At 41.7% G+C, this 17,284-nt stretch overlaps 1 protein-coding gene across 5 annotated transcripts in view; it reads left to right on the forward strand.

The window, feature by feature from the left end:
• Positions 1 to 17,284, forward strand: part of pde4ca (phosphodiesterase 4C, cAMP-specific a) — a 65,263-nt gene that overhangs the window by 34,468 nt on the left and 13,511 nt on the right. The gene's annotated exons all lie outside the window — the stretch shown is intronic.

Here is a 17,284-nt window from a genome sequence, read left to right on the forward strand (position 1 = left end):
CCTAACTGTAACTTCGAATAGAGGTCATTTTTTACGCTTAGATTTTTGCTTCCTGTGATGTTTCCACAGGAACGGCTGGGCGTCCAGGGCTAACAAAATATTTTTTTATGTATGTAGGTATGAGTAGGTATGGAAAATATGAATGATATAAGCTGTATGCCTTTGTACTTGACATGTAACTTATCTCTATGTCTAGTTTGCCTAATTATCCAAGCTTCAAACCGAAATAATTCAGGATTTGTTCTCAGAACATGTATGACTCTTTGTCGCATTTGAAGAGGACTCCATATATATATGTTTGCGTGTGTGTGTTTAAATAAAACATCTCAGAGTCAAGTCAACAAGTCTTGATTAAAAGTACAGCTACTTGCCTCACAACGGATCACAGAAGCTGTGCTCTGATGTCAAATTGAAAATTAAATGGCATTTAATGGCTCCATTAGTTTGAGCCATGCTGCTCTCCTACCATTTACAGCCTGCTGTGCGTCTGTCCACAGGCTATTGATCTAATTTCTTTCAACGCTGTCTGCAGAGGGCCAAGTCGAAAATGAAGTGGCAGTGACACTGAGCATTTTGCAGCTATGACAGCCAGTGAATGGATGGAAAAATCCTTAAAGATTATTTCTAAATGAACCACTGACAGCAAATACAAGTATGAGCTTTGTTGGGTGTTTGGGAGTGAGAGAGTGTGATTTATGCACAGAGTAATTTAATACGAATTAAGAGTCTTACAAAGACGACAGCTTTGGCAGGTTGCATGTGAGTGAGGTAACTGAGGTTTAGCTTTAAAAGTGCATTTCTTAGAAACCTAATACTCCGTCTTGTCAGTTGAACCTGGGAGGAAAGGAGGGGGAAAGAGAAATCTTCATCCGCTCGATTTATCAAAATCTTCAAGTGTGAATGTTGGACGTACTCTGATGTTTTCAACGCCAAACCCTGTCAAGCAGCTTTCCATTTTTTTCTTGTTGTAGATAAGTTTGTGGACATAAACTCTTGTCTTTGAGCTAGATACACACCGCGTGTGCCAGAGGTCCGTGGTTATCTAAATTTGCCAGGTCAATGTGGCTGTGATTAATGAATCTGTGCTTTCAGTCGCATTATATGAATCGCCTCATTTGCAGAAATTATTAAGTCATCTTGTGCCCTCCACAGAACATAACTCTCACTGGTCCTGGCGAAGGAGAGGATTTTATTGTAATAAATGCGTCTGAAAGTGTTTCCAAAGCATTTCTTAAATCATCAGTGGCTTCTAATGGTGGTCTGGCCCACAGGGAGCGTCACAGCCCCTCATTTATCTCCCTCACAAGCGGGAGGCACAGGTCCGCTGGTGTTGGGTTGCAGGCCTCACACACAGACACACACACTGTACTTGTGTGGGATGTGGCGTCGGGCTCGTACCTGTGTGTTTGTACGCTTGGAACAAACCCCTCGAACACAATTTTTGGTTGTTGGATCATTTGTAACGAGTGTTTGCAGTGTGACAGGCATTATGGGTTGAGCGCTCTGCTAAAACCCCACAATTCTACTGTCCAGTAACGAGCTTTCCAGACACAAGCGCACAAGCATTACTTTTTGCAACATGACAGAATAATTGCACAATTATGTGCCGATGTGTGTGTGTGTGTGTGTGTGTGTGTGTGTGTGTATTTGTGCATCCATGACCATGTCTAAAGACAAGTTGAGACTTTTTCCTGTGATATCCAGGAGTATTTGGCATCACGGTACTTCTACTGTGTATTCAAGCATGATGCAAGATGACGCATTTTGAAATTCTGCACTGTTTATCTCAAATTTAGACAGAACGCGTGCTTTACTTATATTGCTTGCTTGTCATCCTTTCGTAAAAGAATTGGTAACTTAATACAGGCATGAAGATCTGACTGGTTTTAAGCAACGGCTGCATTTTACGTTCAGTTTAAAAACGTCCTTAATTCCTTCTACACGGTGCACAGTGTTTTCATGATACGAGAATTTATTACTTTGATACATAACCTTAAAAAATATTAGTTCCCAATACCATTTTTGATTTGATTTTTGACATTAAGAGCATGAAATGTAACATTTTTATAAAAAGATAAACATAACCAGGCCATAACATGACAACAGAATGACTGCAGTGAATATTAACAGAGTTAATAAGACAGAGTAAGAAAGTCCAGCTGTTACCGGTGTATTGATACCACGGAAAATTAGTATTGAAACCGTTTTAAATATTATAATATCAATAAATCAGAGTTTTGGCAGTATTGCTACATGTTCACATTGCTGTTAAACTTTTTGTTGCATAACCTCTTTGTGAGAAGAACTAATTAGTTGAAACTTGACCCACAGTTCTAGAAATCGTGATGTGTGTACATTTAAATCCACATAGGTTTTTTTAACCTCTTCCACTCCCCTCTTCCTACCTTAGACCTGTTTTTGTCTTTTTTTTTTTTTTTTGTGGCGCAAAAAAGACAAAATAGAAACAATGTAATTCTCAAAGCACCATCAAAGGGTAAAGTGCTCCTCAAGTTGCGCTGCCAAGCAAATATATATATACATATATATATATATATATATATATATATACATATATATGTGTGTGTGTGTGTGTATTTGGTAAAAAGCAAAATTGGCCCCTTTCTGTGCAAATGAGCTTAATTGCCCACTGTTGTTTCAGCTCACTGTATTTGGTTCTCCCCACCTTCCCCCAATTGTTGAGCATTTACATTCTTATGTGTTCACTCGTGCTTTTTTTATGTGTGTTTTTACTTGCTGTACAACTAATTGCCCTCCGAGGACAAAATAAAGTTGAAGTTGAAGTTAAGGTTGAAGTTGAAGTTAACCAAACACCATTACAGTGAAGTTATTAGTGTCTTCAGGGAGTTGAAGCGCATTTAGGGGGGGTCACACCCAGATTTTCAATCAGATTCCTTGCCTGAAGTTTTGAATGCCTCTGCATCTCATTGGTCAGACCCTGTAGCTCACAGTCTGAAACTTCTTGTCACGTAATGTGTATGTGAGAAAGACAAATTTAGTGAAACGACCCAGTTCGAGAAAATATGATGTGTACATTTGGTTTTCTGTTTAAAAAAAATCCAGCTTTGTTTTTTTTTTTAACCTCTTCCACTCCCCCCCTCCCTACCCTACACCCGTTTTTGTCTTTTTTAGGGGTGACAGGGGATATTTATGGGGAGACAGCAGGTTAGCAGTATGTGTCAAATAGAGGTGGTGTACATCACCTGAAAGCAGGGAACCTGAAGATTAATTTGCGATGCAGCTCAGCAATGTGTCACAAGTTTTTCTAGTTGGAAATATTCAATAAACACTGTGGTTAGATGCCTAAATAGTTAAATAGTTTAGAGCATACTGGGGCTTAGTACATTATGATGGAAATATGTGATGTTCATTCCCATGAAAATTTATGTCTCATACATTGTTGCTTTTTTCAGGGTTGATGTCATTTGTTTAACAGATTTGGTCTTAAATCTAAGCGCCTTTTACCACTCAAGAATGAATAAAAATGGTAAAAAAAAAAAAAAAAACTCCAAACACCACATTAAGGCACCAAGCCCTTGAGGAGCGCCATAGAAAAAGCTGTGCTGTGATTTGGCATCATAAACTTTGACATTTGGAGATTTCTGTATGAATTGCATTGTTCGGCAGTTGGATGGCAAGCACTTCTGCTCTGAAATCATGCAAAGAAACCCCATTAATAATGTCAATAATACCAGCATAGCTAGCTTTTAAACTCTGTTTCCGCTTTTAAGGTTGGTATTGTATCAAAGCTTATCCCAAAAAAACAACAAAAAAAGCTCTAAATATTGTCTGAATTCAAAGTAGATTTATGCTGTCAGGACAAAGCCACATACTGGGTGCACATAAGGGTTCAGCACGTTAAACTCATATCATCATCACACATTTATTTCTCTCTCTTTTCCCACATGATGTCTGATGTTTCTCTGCGGTCTCATCTCACCTCAGGAACCTTTACCATTAATACCTCACGCTGCTCATGTTACGACACTTTTATAGACCACGTTGTGAACTTTTCTGAACCTTTTCTCTCTCCCTCGCTCCTCACTTCCTCTCTTCAGAGCCACCACTTATGTTCATTTCCCTCCAATTCTTTTCCTCTCACTTCACTGTTTTCTTTGCTGCACTATACGATCCTGTAGGATAATAGTGCATATATGTAGGTACTGTAAGCTCACTGTAAATCTCTTCTGGTCTCCGACTCACTCAGCTTTATTAACCACTGCCAATGTTTCTAACCTCACTCTGTCGTCCTTTACACAATGCAACAGTGTTGTCCTTATCTGCAAGTTTTTTATAAGTTCACTTAGGGAAAGACAAACAGCAGTACTTTAACCTAAGGAATGCTTTTACAGTGAAAGACTGGCTTTCCGAGTCTCATTTCGCAGAACAGGCACAAAAATGCAAGTATTTCTCAACTATTTGACTGCACTCAAACTGCTGGATTTTTTTTTTTTTACAGCTGATAAGAGTGTATTGAACTTAAAACCAAGCTGCAGATTTTTAGGAAAGAGAGAAAAACACTGCATAAAGTTTATCTTTTAAAATTGGTAAATCAGTCGGCTTTCTGCTCACCTACTCGATCGTGACACTGCACCCAACTAGCTTGTACCACATTGATTGATTAATTATTAACAGAGAGACTTTCCTCAGCAGACACCTCACACTGTTAAAGGGACACATTTTCAGCTTCAAAATCCAGCAGTGAAATTTTTTTTTAAGTGCACCAGAGGTCAGCGTGCGCCCCACCAGTTCACGCGTCATGACAGCATTGTGTTGTTTTACAAAGGAAAGATCTGAGGAAGAGGGCTGGGCTCTGGGACGGCGATTACAGCCGTCAGAGAGGGAACACCGAGAGTACAGTTCACATGTAATAATAATTACACACACAGAGACATAATGTGTAGACACACACTAGTTTTGTCTTTATTTTTCTGTCTGGCTCTTACTTTTAGTTGTCCTGAGTTCGTAGCAAAATAAACCGTTCTGATTTAAACACAGTGTACAGACAATGACCACCAGTAAGACCACACACACATACACAGACACACACACACATGCACAGACACACCTGTTTAATTTATAAACCAGCTGCTGGTTTTGAAACAACTCATTCAGGTGCTACGAATGTTTGTGTGTGTGTGTGTGTGTGTGTGTGTGTGTGTGTGTGTGTGTGTATTGCAGTGAAAAAAAAACACAGCCTTATATACAGTAAAAAAAAAATAGTCTTTGTTGTCTTTGACATAGATCCAATTGTTTCCACTATATCTGATAAAGCTGAGCTTTTAATCTTACTTTCTTAAGCAATAAAATTCTCTTTCAACAGTCCACCAGAGAAACACACCACACTGGCTCTTTACAAACTTGTCCCATTATGCAGTACGTCTGTCTCCTAACTCTGACTTCTTTTATATAAAGGTCAGTGAAGTGATTCTGTGTTCCTGCCTTTCTGTTATGTCAGCTAACACTACATTGACTCACATTCTTTTAAAACCATTTTTCACTGCCTGATTCTGAACAATGCACATACATGGATATCGCAGCTGCGTAATGTCTATATATAAAAAAGGTTGACATATTGGCCGTGTTTTTGTTGAGTGTGAAATGATAAATGACAATGCCTGAAAGGTTATTCTTTGTGTTGCTAGTCATATGTGCTTTCCGAAATAATAGCAGGTAAACTGTACTCTTAAATTTAATGTTGCTCTGTTGCTTTCAGGGGGAGCTACAGGATATATGCAGTGTGCAGCCGTTTCCCTCATGTTTTTTAACAAGGGGGATTAGGCAGTGATAGAGACGGGTACAACCAGGGAGGGCTGGGAGCCAGATCTAATGTTTTCATGCATGCTGCTGCCCACACTAACGTTCTACCACTGAAATCAGTTAAAGGGAGATTTTGGGGAAATGCTTGTATTTGCTTTTTGCAGGAAGTTAGCTGAGAAGATCGACACCACTCTCATGTCCAACGGTCACAAAATTCGCCTCTAAAGCTCACTGAATAATGCGTTATATATTGTTAGTTTAATCACTACAAAAGCAGAAGTGTAAAAACAGCAGTTCACCATTTTACAGGGGTTATGTACCAAATTATTCCTTGGCCAGCAGCAGTTGCCAGGCAAACAGTGAAAACTTTAGGAAGTCACTGCTCCCGGCCAAAAAATTGTCTCACACCAAATACGCAATATTGGGTCTGTCTCACACAAAAACCCAGCGCCACTCACCCTTGTTTCTTTTTTTCCCCAGTGGCCTCTTACAATATTGAGGCAAACAAATCCCCTGTGTTCTAAAAGCATTTCCCACCATTAGGTGTATGAGAAAAGTGTCTGTTAAACAATTGACAGGACACCTCGAACTGCAAACAAGGTCAATTATGAGTCTTTTTATTACTTTTTTTTTTTTTTTTTTAATCCATGGAGGTTTTGCAGTTTTAAGACTTTCCCGGAGCAGAGAAAAGTAAAAAATCTGTGACATCATCACAGTGTAAATTCTATGAACTGAGCTGGAACGCAAAGGCGGAGCCAGTAGGTGACACACTGCCAAGCATGTTCAATGGCCTGCACATCGCCAAAGTAGAAACTTTTTTGGCATACGCAACAAAAGCAATTCTCATTGGGCCAAATAGGCGCCATCTTGGGGTCATGTATTCAGATCTAATAATACATTCATGCATGAATCCCCCTTAAATGGAGAATTGAGCTTTTTACTTTTGTCTGTCCCCAGATTTTAAGATAAGCCAAACTCGCTGCCTCCTGGCAATTGCAAAATCCATGTAAAATCTGTGCAAGTGAGCACTGCTCCCTTTCCAAGTTAATCCATCCACCTGACAGGTGTGGCGTATCAACATGCTGATTAAACAGCAAGGTTACTACACAGGTGTACTTTGGGATGGTCACAATAAAAGGCCACTCTAAAATGTGCCATTTTATCAAAAGACATGTATTAGATTTCACGACCTGTGAATAAAGGCAGCAAAAGTAAGAACAAAAGTGTTGAATTTAAATTTTTGTTCAACAATCGCACTGACCAAGAGTGCTGTTTTTGTGCTATTTTTCAGTAATCAGCTCTGACGATCTCAGGTATCTAACATTATTCCAGGAAGAAGGTGCAGTTTATTTGAAAACGTATTTGCATAGTTGTGTTTGAACCATGGGGATCAAAAGCTGTAGAATATTGTGAGAGTACAGACAATGTTGATTTTGTTTTTTACACGTGTGTGCGCAATTCTCAACAAGAAAGTGAAAAAGCATAGTTCCCAAAATGTTAAACTTGACATCTACTTAATATTCTCAATGCCGATACCTATTTAAAGAGAGTTCAATACATGTATGTCAGCTGCAAAGTACTCAGAGGTCATATTTCATAGTAGAACTATTCCCAAAAAGCAACTAGCTGGTGGTGAAGACACACTGTCAGCTGTTTGAGATTCAACCACAACTGAAATAAGGATTGTAGCCAGAATATGCGAGGCGTAGAGTTTACATAAGACTATTGTAATTTAATGGAGGTATACTTTGTATTCATAAAAACACACCACCGCCACCAGGTTGTCCGCATTGGCCAAATAATATGATGTCACAGGAAAGGAGAGGAAGGGCAAGACAAACAAACAGGGTGGTTCTCCCTGTGTGTGAGGGGCCACAGTGAAAACAACCAGACAGCTTTTATCCCACAACACACACTGGTGACTCTTGTGTTAAACATAGAAAATGTCACCGTGAATTTGAAATTGCTCCAAGAGCACTTTTAAAGTCTGCCTCTGTAATGTGGCCAGATTTACCACCTCCGTGGTTGACTTTGTTCTGTGTGTTGAGCTTCAGGGTGTGGACTCCCAGCTGCTGGTGCTAACTTTGTGGTCTCATTAAAATCTTCTTAATCCTTGTTTGCTCCAGAACATCTTTCATGTGTCATGTGCAGATATACACACAGCTTGGACTTTATGTTTAAACGCCATGGCAAGAAAAGAAGTCAGACTTATACACTGCAGGTCTTCATTTGCCTCATACAGCTTTCAGCATGCTCATTTTCACGTAATAGAGATTATTCCAAATTAGCGAAGGAAATTCAATACCCTCAAACGTCACTACACGAGATCTGTGTTACATGCAGCCTAAGCCTTCTTTTAAATGTCTTGAATAAATTGCTGAACCGGTCCTGCAAGTCGGCGCTGGTGTAACAAATTCTACCTCTGGCTGTGTGACGGCGCAGGCCTGGGAATGATGAATGAAGGTTCAGATGACAGCTTGCCCTGGTTTACAGGCCTATCTCCGCTCGCGCTTTCTCTCTTGCTCTGCCCCGTAGCTCCTGTATTTTAATGCTCCCCAGATGGGATTGACGTTGCCGTGACAGGCGGTGACGCAGGCGGGGTGTCGAGTATCAGGGCCACTGACAGGTTACCATCAATCACACTTCTTACCAGCCAGCCACTTAAATAACAAACGCTGTAACACACCTCTCTCTTTACACTTTTTTTTATTTGGGCTTTATGTTGCACAGGAATGTTGGCTTCAGTTTGGGCTACAGAAAGTAGAGTCAAGTGTGTGTGTGTGTTTGTGTGTCTGTGTGTATGTATGGGCGCCTTTGAGGCAGATGTGAATGAAGCCTTATGTGCAAATGCAGATGTGTTTCAGCTTTCTTTGTTGTCTTGGGACTATAAATATCTTCTTTATCTTCTCTGCACATGAACATCTTTTAATGTGTCTCATTTACAGTGTAGGGCTTGGTGATTGTTCAGTATTATCATGTTTAAAGTTACCTAATTTATTTAGCATTTAAAAAGCAAAGTGGTTTGCACCAACAGCCTGGTCTCATAAAAATGCATGAAATGGAGCAACACATTCTCACTCCCATATTGTCCCCACATTTGGTCAGTCGCCCGACACATTAAACTACGATGCTGCATCAGTTTTGGACGCTTGGGGACTGCGTACCAATTTATGCACATTATATGCATTGTGTCTTTTCAAAATAAACTTTTGTTTTGCTAGGAAATGTATAGTTTTCACTTGTTAAATGCAAACAATCTCTTTTCAAAAGAAAGCTACAATATAGGGAAAAAAATTTCAGTTTACCCTCTTAGGTTTCGGCAACAAAAGCACATAGTTAGGTCTAGAAAAAAATATTGTAACGTAATTCAATGTAGAGTTCTCAGTCTCAATCTGAGCCTGAGGGGTCCCGAAAAGCCAGGGGTATGTGCAGGGTATGTGCTGAAAATGTGCCCTGATTGGCCAGATTGTGTAGGGGCTGTGGATTTTTTTTTTTTTTTCACAGAGCAGGGAGAGAAGGAGAGGGAGCAGCCAGGCTCCATGCCAGGTCCTCTGTCCTTCCTCCCGGCCAGAGCAGAGAGCTTCTCTGGTGGGGAAATAGTGTGGAGAGTCAGAAGCGCGTGGCTTGCACCGCCACACAGCCGGTGCATCCTGGACGTTAGAAGCCAACAAGTGTTTTTTGAGGGAGTCGGGCTTGGTAGGGCTTGGATTCAAAATTTTATGTGATGATCTTAGATGGGCCAGGTTCAGGCTTCAACTTACATGGGTCAGTTTAGTTTGGGTAGTCTGTTGAGAGCTCTAATGTAATGTCACATCACCTCACTAGCATAGCATGCTACACATACTAGCACACTACATCTTCATCTTCTAACCGCTTCATCCTCTTGAGGGTTGCGGGGGGGCTGGAGCCTATCCCAGCTGACATCGGGCGAGAGGCAGGGTACACCCTGGACAGGTCGCTAGACTATCGCAGGGCTGACACATAGAGACACACAACCATTCACGCTCACATTCACACCTACGGACAATTTAGAGTTATCAATTAACCTAGTCCCCAATCTGCATGTCTTTGGACTGTGGGAGGAAGCCGGAGCGCCCGGAGAGAACCCACGCTGACACGGGGAGAACATGCAAACTCCGCACAGAAGGGCTCCCACGCCCGGGATCAAACCGGCAACCCTCTTGCTGTGAGGCGAGAGGTCTAACCACCACACCACCGTGCCGCCCTGCACACTACATTACATTTAAATTACTCGACTGACTTTAGGTGCCATACAAGAAGGGAACAGCGGACTCCCGGATGAAAGTCCAGAGTTTGTTGCTCCATGTGTCAAAACATGCTGCTGCCCAATGTGTCTTCTACTGCTGCTAAAGGGTGCCTGGGTGCATTGGTATCTGACGCCAAGGGTCACTGACCAAGCATCAGCCTTGGACAAGTTGGCAGAATGGGTTGAATGGACACAAACTCATTACATGATGTGGTGGTGGTCACGAAATGTGTTCTTGCTGGCAACATGAAAACAATGCCAATGGAAAGTCAGTGAGGATCTCTTGTTGTAGTGAACACACAACTTAAGAATTTAGAGAGGGTGGATAGAAGGCTGTTTGTGTCCTGTGTGAAAACAAAAGTCAGTGTAGGTGCTTGACTTTCAAGACTGAATGTTACTTGCATAACTACGCAAAGTGCACAAGTTTTTGTCACTTCCGTCCTGTAGGTAGTAGTTGTTTTAGCCGAAACGTAACAATTTTTTGTTCTTTAAACCTAACCAAGTGTTTGTCTTTTCCTAAACCTAAACAAACTGCAGCCATTTCACAACGTTGATCATGTTAAGGACATGTTTGAAACTGCAACAGTTGGTAATAGACTTTGCATTATCATTGTTTTCCTGTTGCCATCATGTACTCGTAACACATTTTGTGCACATTTTAAGGTTGTCTCCATTTCACATATTTCTGTGCTGGCACCAGCGTGCTTCACAAAAACAGAAATGTATGTATACACACACAAGCATAGAGACATATAAGTGTTAAAAACAATTTAAACCAAAGATGCATCAACAGACACAGTCTTTCTCATCACCTCCGGGAGGCTTTACCAGAGCTGAGGAGCCTCTACATAAAAAAAACGTCACAGTGGATCTGAGGGGTCTGGAGGTGCTGTAGGGGTGAGGACCTCTGAGACATATGTAGGGGTGAGACTATGGAGAGCTTTGTAGACCATTAGAGGGATCATTCATTGACTGTCAGTGTAACTTATATCTTGGTAATATGATCATATTGTCACTACAAACAAAATTAGACATTCAAGTTTTATTTTTGCACATGTAAATTCAGAGGGTTTTTTTTCTGGTGAAATTCATAGCGGTGAACCACAGTTACATTATTTTTGCATGTATTTTTCTTAGTGTGTCGTGTTTTTTTGCTCCTGAAAAACAGTTTGAGAATATCATATAAGACAAAGAAATCCTCACATTTTTCTAGGCTGGAGTATTTTTGGGTGAAGGAGGAACTACTTAAACAGATAATTTGTTATCAAAATTGTAGCTGATTATTTCATGGTTAAATCAACTAATCAGTGAATTGACTGTTTCAGCTCTGTGGTGTATTTCCACGGTGGAATATTCAGGATGGCCAGCTCTTGCAATCTCACCAAAGCCCAGTAGAGGGACCCTGTCCTCAGAGAGACCTCTTAGATTTATTTCAGTTCCTCAGATGGCACTTACTATACACATCAGCCATCACTCACCAACGAGTTTATCTGATATATTATTTAACAGCACCCTCCTACTTAACAGGATCTTAAAAAAAGATCCCTTCTGTTGTTTTTATTTTTACCACTTGTGGCTGAGAAAGGCAGAGAGAAGAGGTGGGTGGGTGGGTGTGACTGGCTGGCATGTGAAAGACACAAAGACAATAGAGTTTGTATGAAGACCAGCCATCCAAACAGCCACAGTGCCTCTGTGGGAGCTTCCTGTCTGCACGATGTGCACGCTTAGCCTGAATGCTAACCTTTGACCCCCCTGAAAACACAAAATGCCTCAGTTGACATATTTAGAGGACATATTGTAAAGAGTATGTATAGATACTGTGTACAATGGGCATGTTTTGGGGTTAATATTCAGAGCAAATACAATTCAGTTGACATTCTCTGCATTAAAAATATAAATGTGCGGGGTTTTTGTCAGTTTTCAGTATAAATGCAATAATTATAATCAATAATAGAATAGTAAAATATGATCTCCATCTGTGGAAAAAAACAATAACACAGTGGCCTCGAAATTGAACCAACACCTCTCTGACACAGCCCTGCAAAACCTGACTAGATCAGTCCTTTTATACTGTAGACAGTATGTGTTTTAAAATCATTGTTGGAGTCTAGTTTGGATTCCCCCTTTGCTGTTACCTAGGCAACAACTACTCTGGATGTTCATTCTGCTGTGACTATTTTCCTTTATTCATGTTAACCTGAGGGAGATCTTTGTGAATGTAATGTGAGGAATCGTGTGTGCAAAGCTGTATTGTTATTGTGTCTGTGTGTGTGAAAGTAGAAGGTAAAAAGTCCAGTCACAAGTTAGAGTCACGACTACACTCACTCCCCTGAGAGAGATGGGAAAACTGGAAGTGAAATAGCAGCGAGGGAAAGACGTGGGCGATATTCTGATCTGTGATCTAATTTTAGCTTGGCATCGGCTTCAAATAGAAACTTCTCCATTAATATTCATGAATGAAGGGAAAAAATGCCCTGCTCTGCGATGCTGAGGGGAAAGAGAGGCGAGGGGAGGGCTCTGTACTCTACCTGAAAGTCTATTTTTAGCTGCGTCGCTGCCTCTCTTGGTCTATTCCCCATGCATGGGGAGGCTAAATTTAGCTGCACGGAGGCAGAAGTGTCATGCGGAAACAAATACAGAAATCACAAGTTTATGGTCGGAGCACGCAGGGGCAGCCAGGGGTGCAGCATCATTAGGCAGGATGGAACAAGATAGATGTAGACAGCAGGATGAAGAGTGAGGAGTGGGTGTAGCTCCGAGCTCCATGTGTACTCGTAGTAACTGTGGAGGGTTAATGTGTTTCCACAGATCAAAACTAGACATGTTAGGTGTGTAAGGTGGCACGTTGCACAGCTGTAGCACATTAAAGGCATCACGTACGAATGTGAAATTCCTAATTGAATGTTTAATCCTCACATCTGTGACACACAGACACTCAAATACACATTTGCAGACGTGCACCCCACCAGCCCGAGCCACACTGGCCCAGTCACACAGTGCACAGTTAACCAAAAAGCACTCATGTGCGTGCGTCAGAACAGGCTGTACTCTCTTGCTCTTTGAAATTGTATTTACTCTCCCCACTCTCTTTGCCCTATTTTACCCCTCACCCCGTTGTCTTCCCTCCCTCCCTCTGACTGCTCTCCTTGGCTATGTATAGTGCAGTCAGTGGGTCTGAATCTGTCACATGAATGGAGGGATGGGGGCTTCTGTTCAGTGTTATGTAATAGCCAGTAACACACCAACGTCTTGTCCTCATGCAGCATCCTAGCAGGGTAGCAGGGTGGGGAGGGGCACGGGAGGAAAGAGTGGAAAGAGGAATGAATGGGATGTTCGCATTCTGCAGTTGGTGCATACCTACTACTAGATATTATAACGTAGAATTTCAGTATTAATGCTGTCAAAGCTGTACTGTAACTAAAATATCTGAACAACTATTGAGTTTTCATTTAGTGCCTCCATCATGTTGACATTTGTGGTTTTGAGTCAAATATCTCGACAACTGTTGGATGGATTGCCATGAAATTTTGCACACACATTCACCTTCCCCTCCAGATGAATTGTAGTAATTTTGGCAATCCCTTTAAGACCCAGTGTGTAAGATTTGGGGCATGTAGCAGTGAGGATTGCAGATTGCAACCACCAGAAACTTCTCACAGGTCAAGTCTTTCAGTGATCTTTGTCTAGGCGGTTTTTACCAAGAGCTGAATTATCTGTAGAGGTCTCTTCCTCCCTGAAACAAATGGACCCTGTGATTTATTTTTTTCCTCCAAGATATTTTTTGGGGCATTTTTGCCTTTAATGGATAGGACAGACAAGTGTGAAAGCGGGAGAGAGAGAGGGATTGACATGCAGCAAAGGGCCACAGGCAGGAGTCGAACCCAGGCCGCTGTGGCAACAGCCTTGTACATGGGGCGCCTGCTCTACCACTAAGCCACCGACGCCCCCGGACCCTGTGATTTAAACCGGTAAAAACACAGATGTTTTTCTGATGCTCTCATCTTCGAGGGGCTGCTAACAACAGTTACCATTGGAAATACATGAAAATGCAAATGGTCCTGTTTGGTTTGTCCATTCTGGGCTACTGTAGAAGCATGCCTGTGCAACATGGTGAGCTCCATCAACGAGGACCCACTCCCTGTGTAGATATAAACGGCTCATTTTAAGGTAACAAAAACATAATGATTCTTATTTTCAGCTGATTATACACTAAAGAAAACATACTTATTGTATAATTGTCATAACTTAATATAAGATTTAAATCTTTTCAAAGGCGGCACGGTGGTGTGGTGGTTAGCACTGTCGCCTCACAGCAAGAGGGTTGCTGGTTCGATCCTGGGCGTGGGAGCCCTTCTGTGTGGAGTTTGCATGTTCTCCCCGTGTCAGCGTGGGTTCTCTCCGGACACTCCGGCTTCCTCCCACAGTCCAAAGACATGCAGATTGGGGACTAGGTTAATTGGTAACTCTAAATTGTCCATAAGTGTGAATGTGAGCGTGAATGGTTGTTTGTCTCTATGTGTCAGCCCTGTGATAGTCTGGCGACCTGTCCAGGGTGTACCCTGCCTCTCGCCCGATGTCAGCTGGGATAGGCTCCAGCCCCCCCGCGACCCTCAAGAGGATGAAGCGGTTAGAAGATGAATGAATGAATGAATCTTTTCAATGTCCCTTCAAAGTCTTGAAGTGTATGATAGGCATAATATGGTGCAAATGGTACTTGATAAACACATATTACATACACATAAACATTTATTCTGTTGCATGGTGTTTATCAAATTAAATCATAGGTAGCTTGTAATGTATGGACCTTACACAGCTAAAGAGAATATTTAGAGTGGTATTATTCAGTACTCTGTCCAGGAATCTGTGATGTACTCGAGACTGCGATGATGTTTCAGTGTTATGTTTCATTATTTCCCACACTTATCATCAACAGACATCTCAAGCCAACACTCCCGCAGCCATAACTCTAGTTTTTTTTGTTTGCCTTGGATTTCAGATTTTATTTTTATTTTCGAATATCGCTTCCACTGCTGTATTTATTTGAAAAAGATTGAATGTGTGCCTCAGTCTCCAAAATCCTTCACGTTCTGCTAATGGTTGTTTTGCCAAAGCGTGGATTTCTCCTCTGGAGTTCCTCAGACTGTTTAGAAAAGGATATGCATTGCCAAACGGAGCTGCAGGTTGACAGAGTCTCTGTGGGTTTGCATGTCAGCAGAGGGGCTGTGGGAAAATAGAGATGTGGATCAAAGCCGAAACGTGCCCAGACTGTGAAGAGAGGCCTCGCTGTGCCTTTATTTGGTGTTTTTTCTTCGTAGTCGGATCGTGTTTGATCAGGAGGAACCCCTGCTCACCTGAACGCGGGGCTATTTTTAGACTCACACTCACATGACCCCGCATCGATACTCTGATGCTGTTCACACACAGTCATTCTCCGCATGTAGATGTCCTCTGCATGCACACATACACACACTTGTGCCTCACCTGCATGCCACACTGTCTTCACACCTTTAATGAAGTGCACGTCATGATGTTCTTTTTATTTCAAGTACGTACAGACATGCTGGCTGGAAAAGGTGGCATCTGGGATGTTTTCTGTTTTTCTGTCATTGCAGATTTTTGCTGTCATCTTTGTATCTCATTAACTTGGTGTGAGTGGGTCGGTTAAAATGGTTGGCCTGGCTATGACCGGAGGATCATTGAGAAGGAGACATCAGAATTAGAAGCTATTCTGTCAGCGGCTCTTAACACCCCCTTATTGTGGCTCCTGTCTAATTCTGCTCCTTCTTATCGCAGACCATTTTAAACGCAGAGCTGATTTTAGCCCATTTTGTGGCACATTTCAGTGTGATAACTGCACTCCCACACATTTCACACTGTCTTATCCTTTGTGCCACCCTCTTAAATTTGTCATTTTTAGCCCTTATTTTGGTCTTGACTGGTTCATAATGGTCACGCTTCCTTCTAAATGACACTATTTCCTGTCTTGTTGAAGGGATAAAAACGGCTGAGTGTTGTTACCCGGTGTTGAAGGATTGTGCTATTTTTAGATTTGGAGTATTGTACTGTATATTCCTTTTCTCCCTTTCATTGTTACTGGAGCATTCTCAGTTGCACGAGCAGTACCAGTCTCTCTCAGCTGGGATTGTTTTTGTCTGCCTTATTAAGAGAGTTCATATGGGAACCAGATAGTCTGTGACCACAAGCGTAACATTTTATTCATCATTTCAATCAGGAGAGTCTTCAGTTAGAGTGAACAACGATTAATTACATATTGCAGGATAATGGGTATATTTAGGGGGTAGAGATGCCATGCTTCGTTTAGGAGTATTCCCCAGAGGGAGTCTAGACACTGGTGGAGGTGAGGAGAGTTGGCTGAGGATGAGGATGATGGGATGCAGAGCAGGACTGGGCACTGGATGTGATGAAGACTGGTGAATGGGGTGGAGGAAGGTTGTTTCTGTTCGTACTGAAACGAAAACTGCCAGCAGCAGAGAGGGGATTGGTTTTAAAATGTGACCCCAATGGTATAATTGAGTCAGGGAGATCGTGGCAAAAGCTGGTTGGATTAATTAAGAGTGACGCCCATAGTCAGCTGATAGAGTAGAAGCCGGAGAATGAGGTAAAGAGATTTGTGAATGACTCTTCCTGAATGAACTTTCGCTAAGCTCCATATCCATATTACCTGCTGCACTCACTGACACTAATGCTGATACATCCAAATACAGATTCATGCAGGATGTGCATCCTGATAAGGGGTGTGAGAAAATATCGATACACTTGAGTACATTATCATCTTTTAATTAATAGTTTACATGCAAAGATTTGTGGCAGTGTTTCATATTATATTGTGTTTAAACCCCCCCACTGAGAGATCCTTCAGCGCTGTAATCTATCTTCAGCAATAAAACTCTTCCACTTCAGCGTGACAACATGTTGCTAGTGTGTTACAGGGACTGTGACAAATATAAATGCAGATCCCACTGTTCTGACTGCATAAAAAGTTAAGTTTTTGTGGTGTGTTCAATGACACTTTTCCTAAAGTTAGATCTCAGTATATCGCCTTGCTTACAGTATGGCAATATATCATGATATGTATCTTATCCCAGATTCTTGCCAGTACACAGCCATATTCCTGATGCACGCATGCTCTCCAGACATTCTGATCTGCAGTATTTTAATGGGACTATTCATTCGTTTTCAAATGGCAACCCCTTTACCGAGAAGTGGGTGTCAAGGGTG

The sequence above is a fragment of the Epinephelus fuscoguttatus genome, linkage group LG15 (genome assembly GCF_011397635.1).
Source record: "Epinephelus fuscoguttatus linkage group LG15, E.fuscoguttatus.final_Chr_v1".
NCBI classification, from domain to species: domain Eukaryota; kingdom Metazoa; phylum Chordata; class Actinopteri; order Perciformes; family Serranidae; genus Epinephelus; species Epinephelus fuscoguttatus.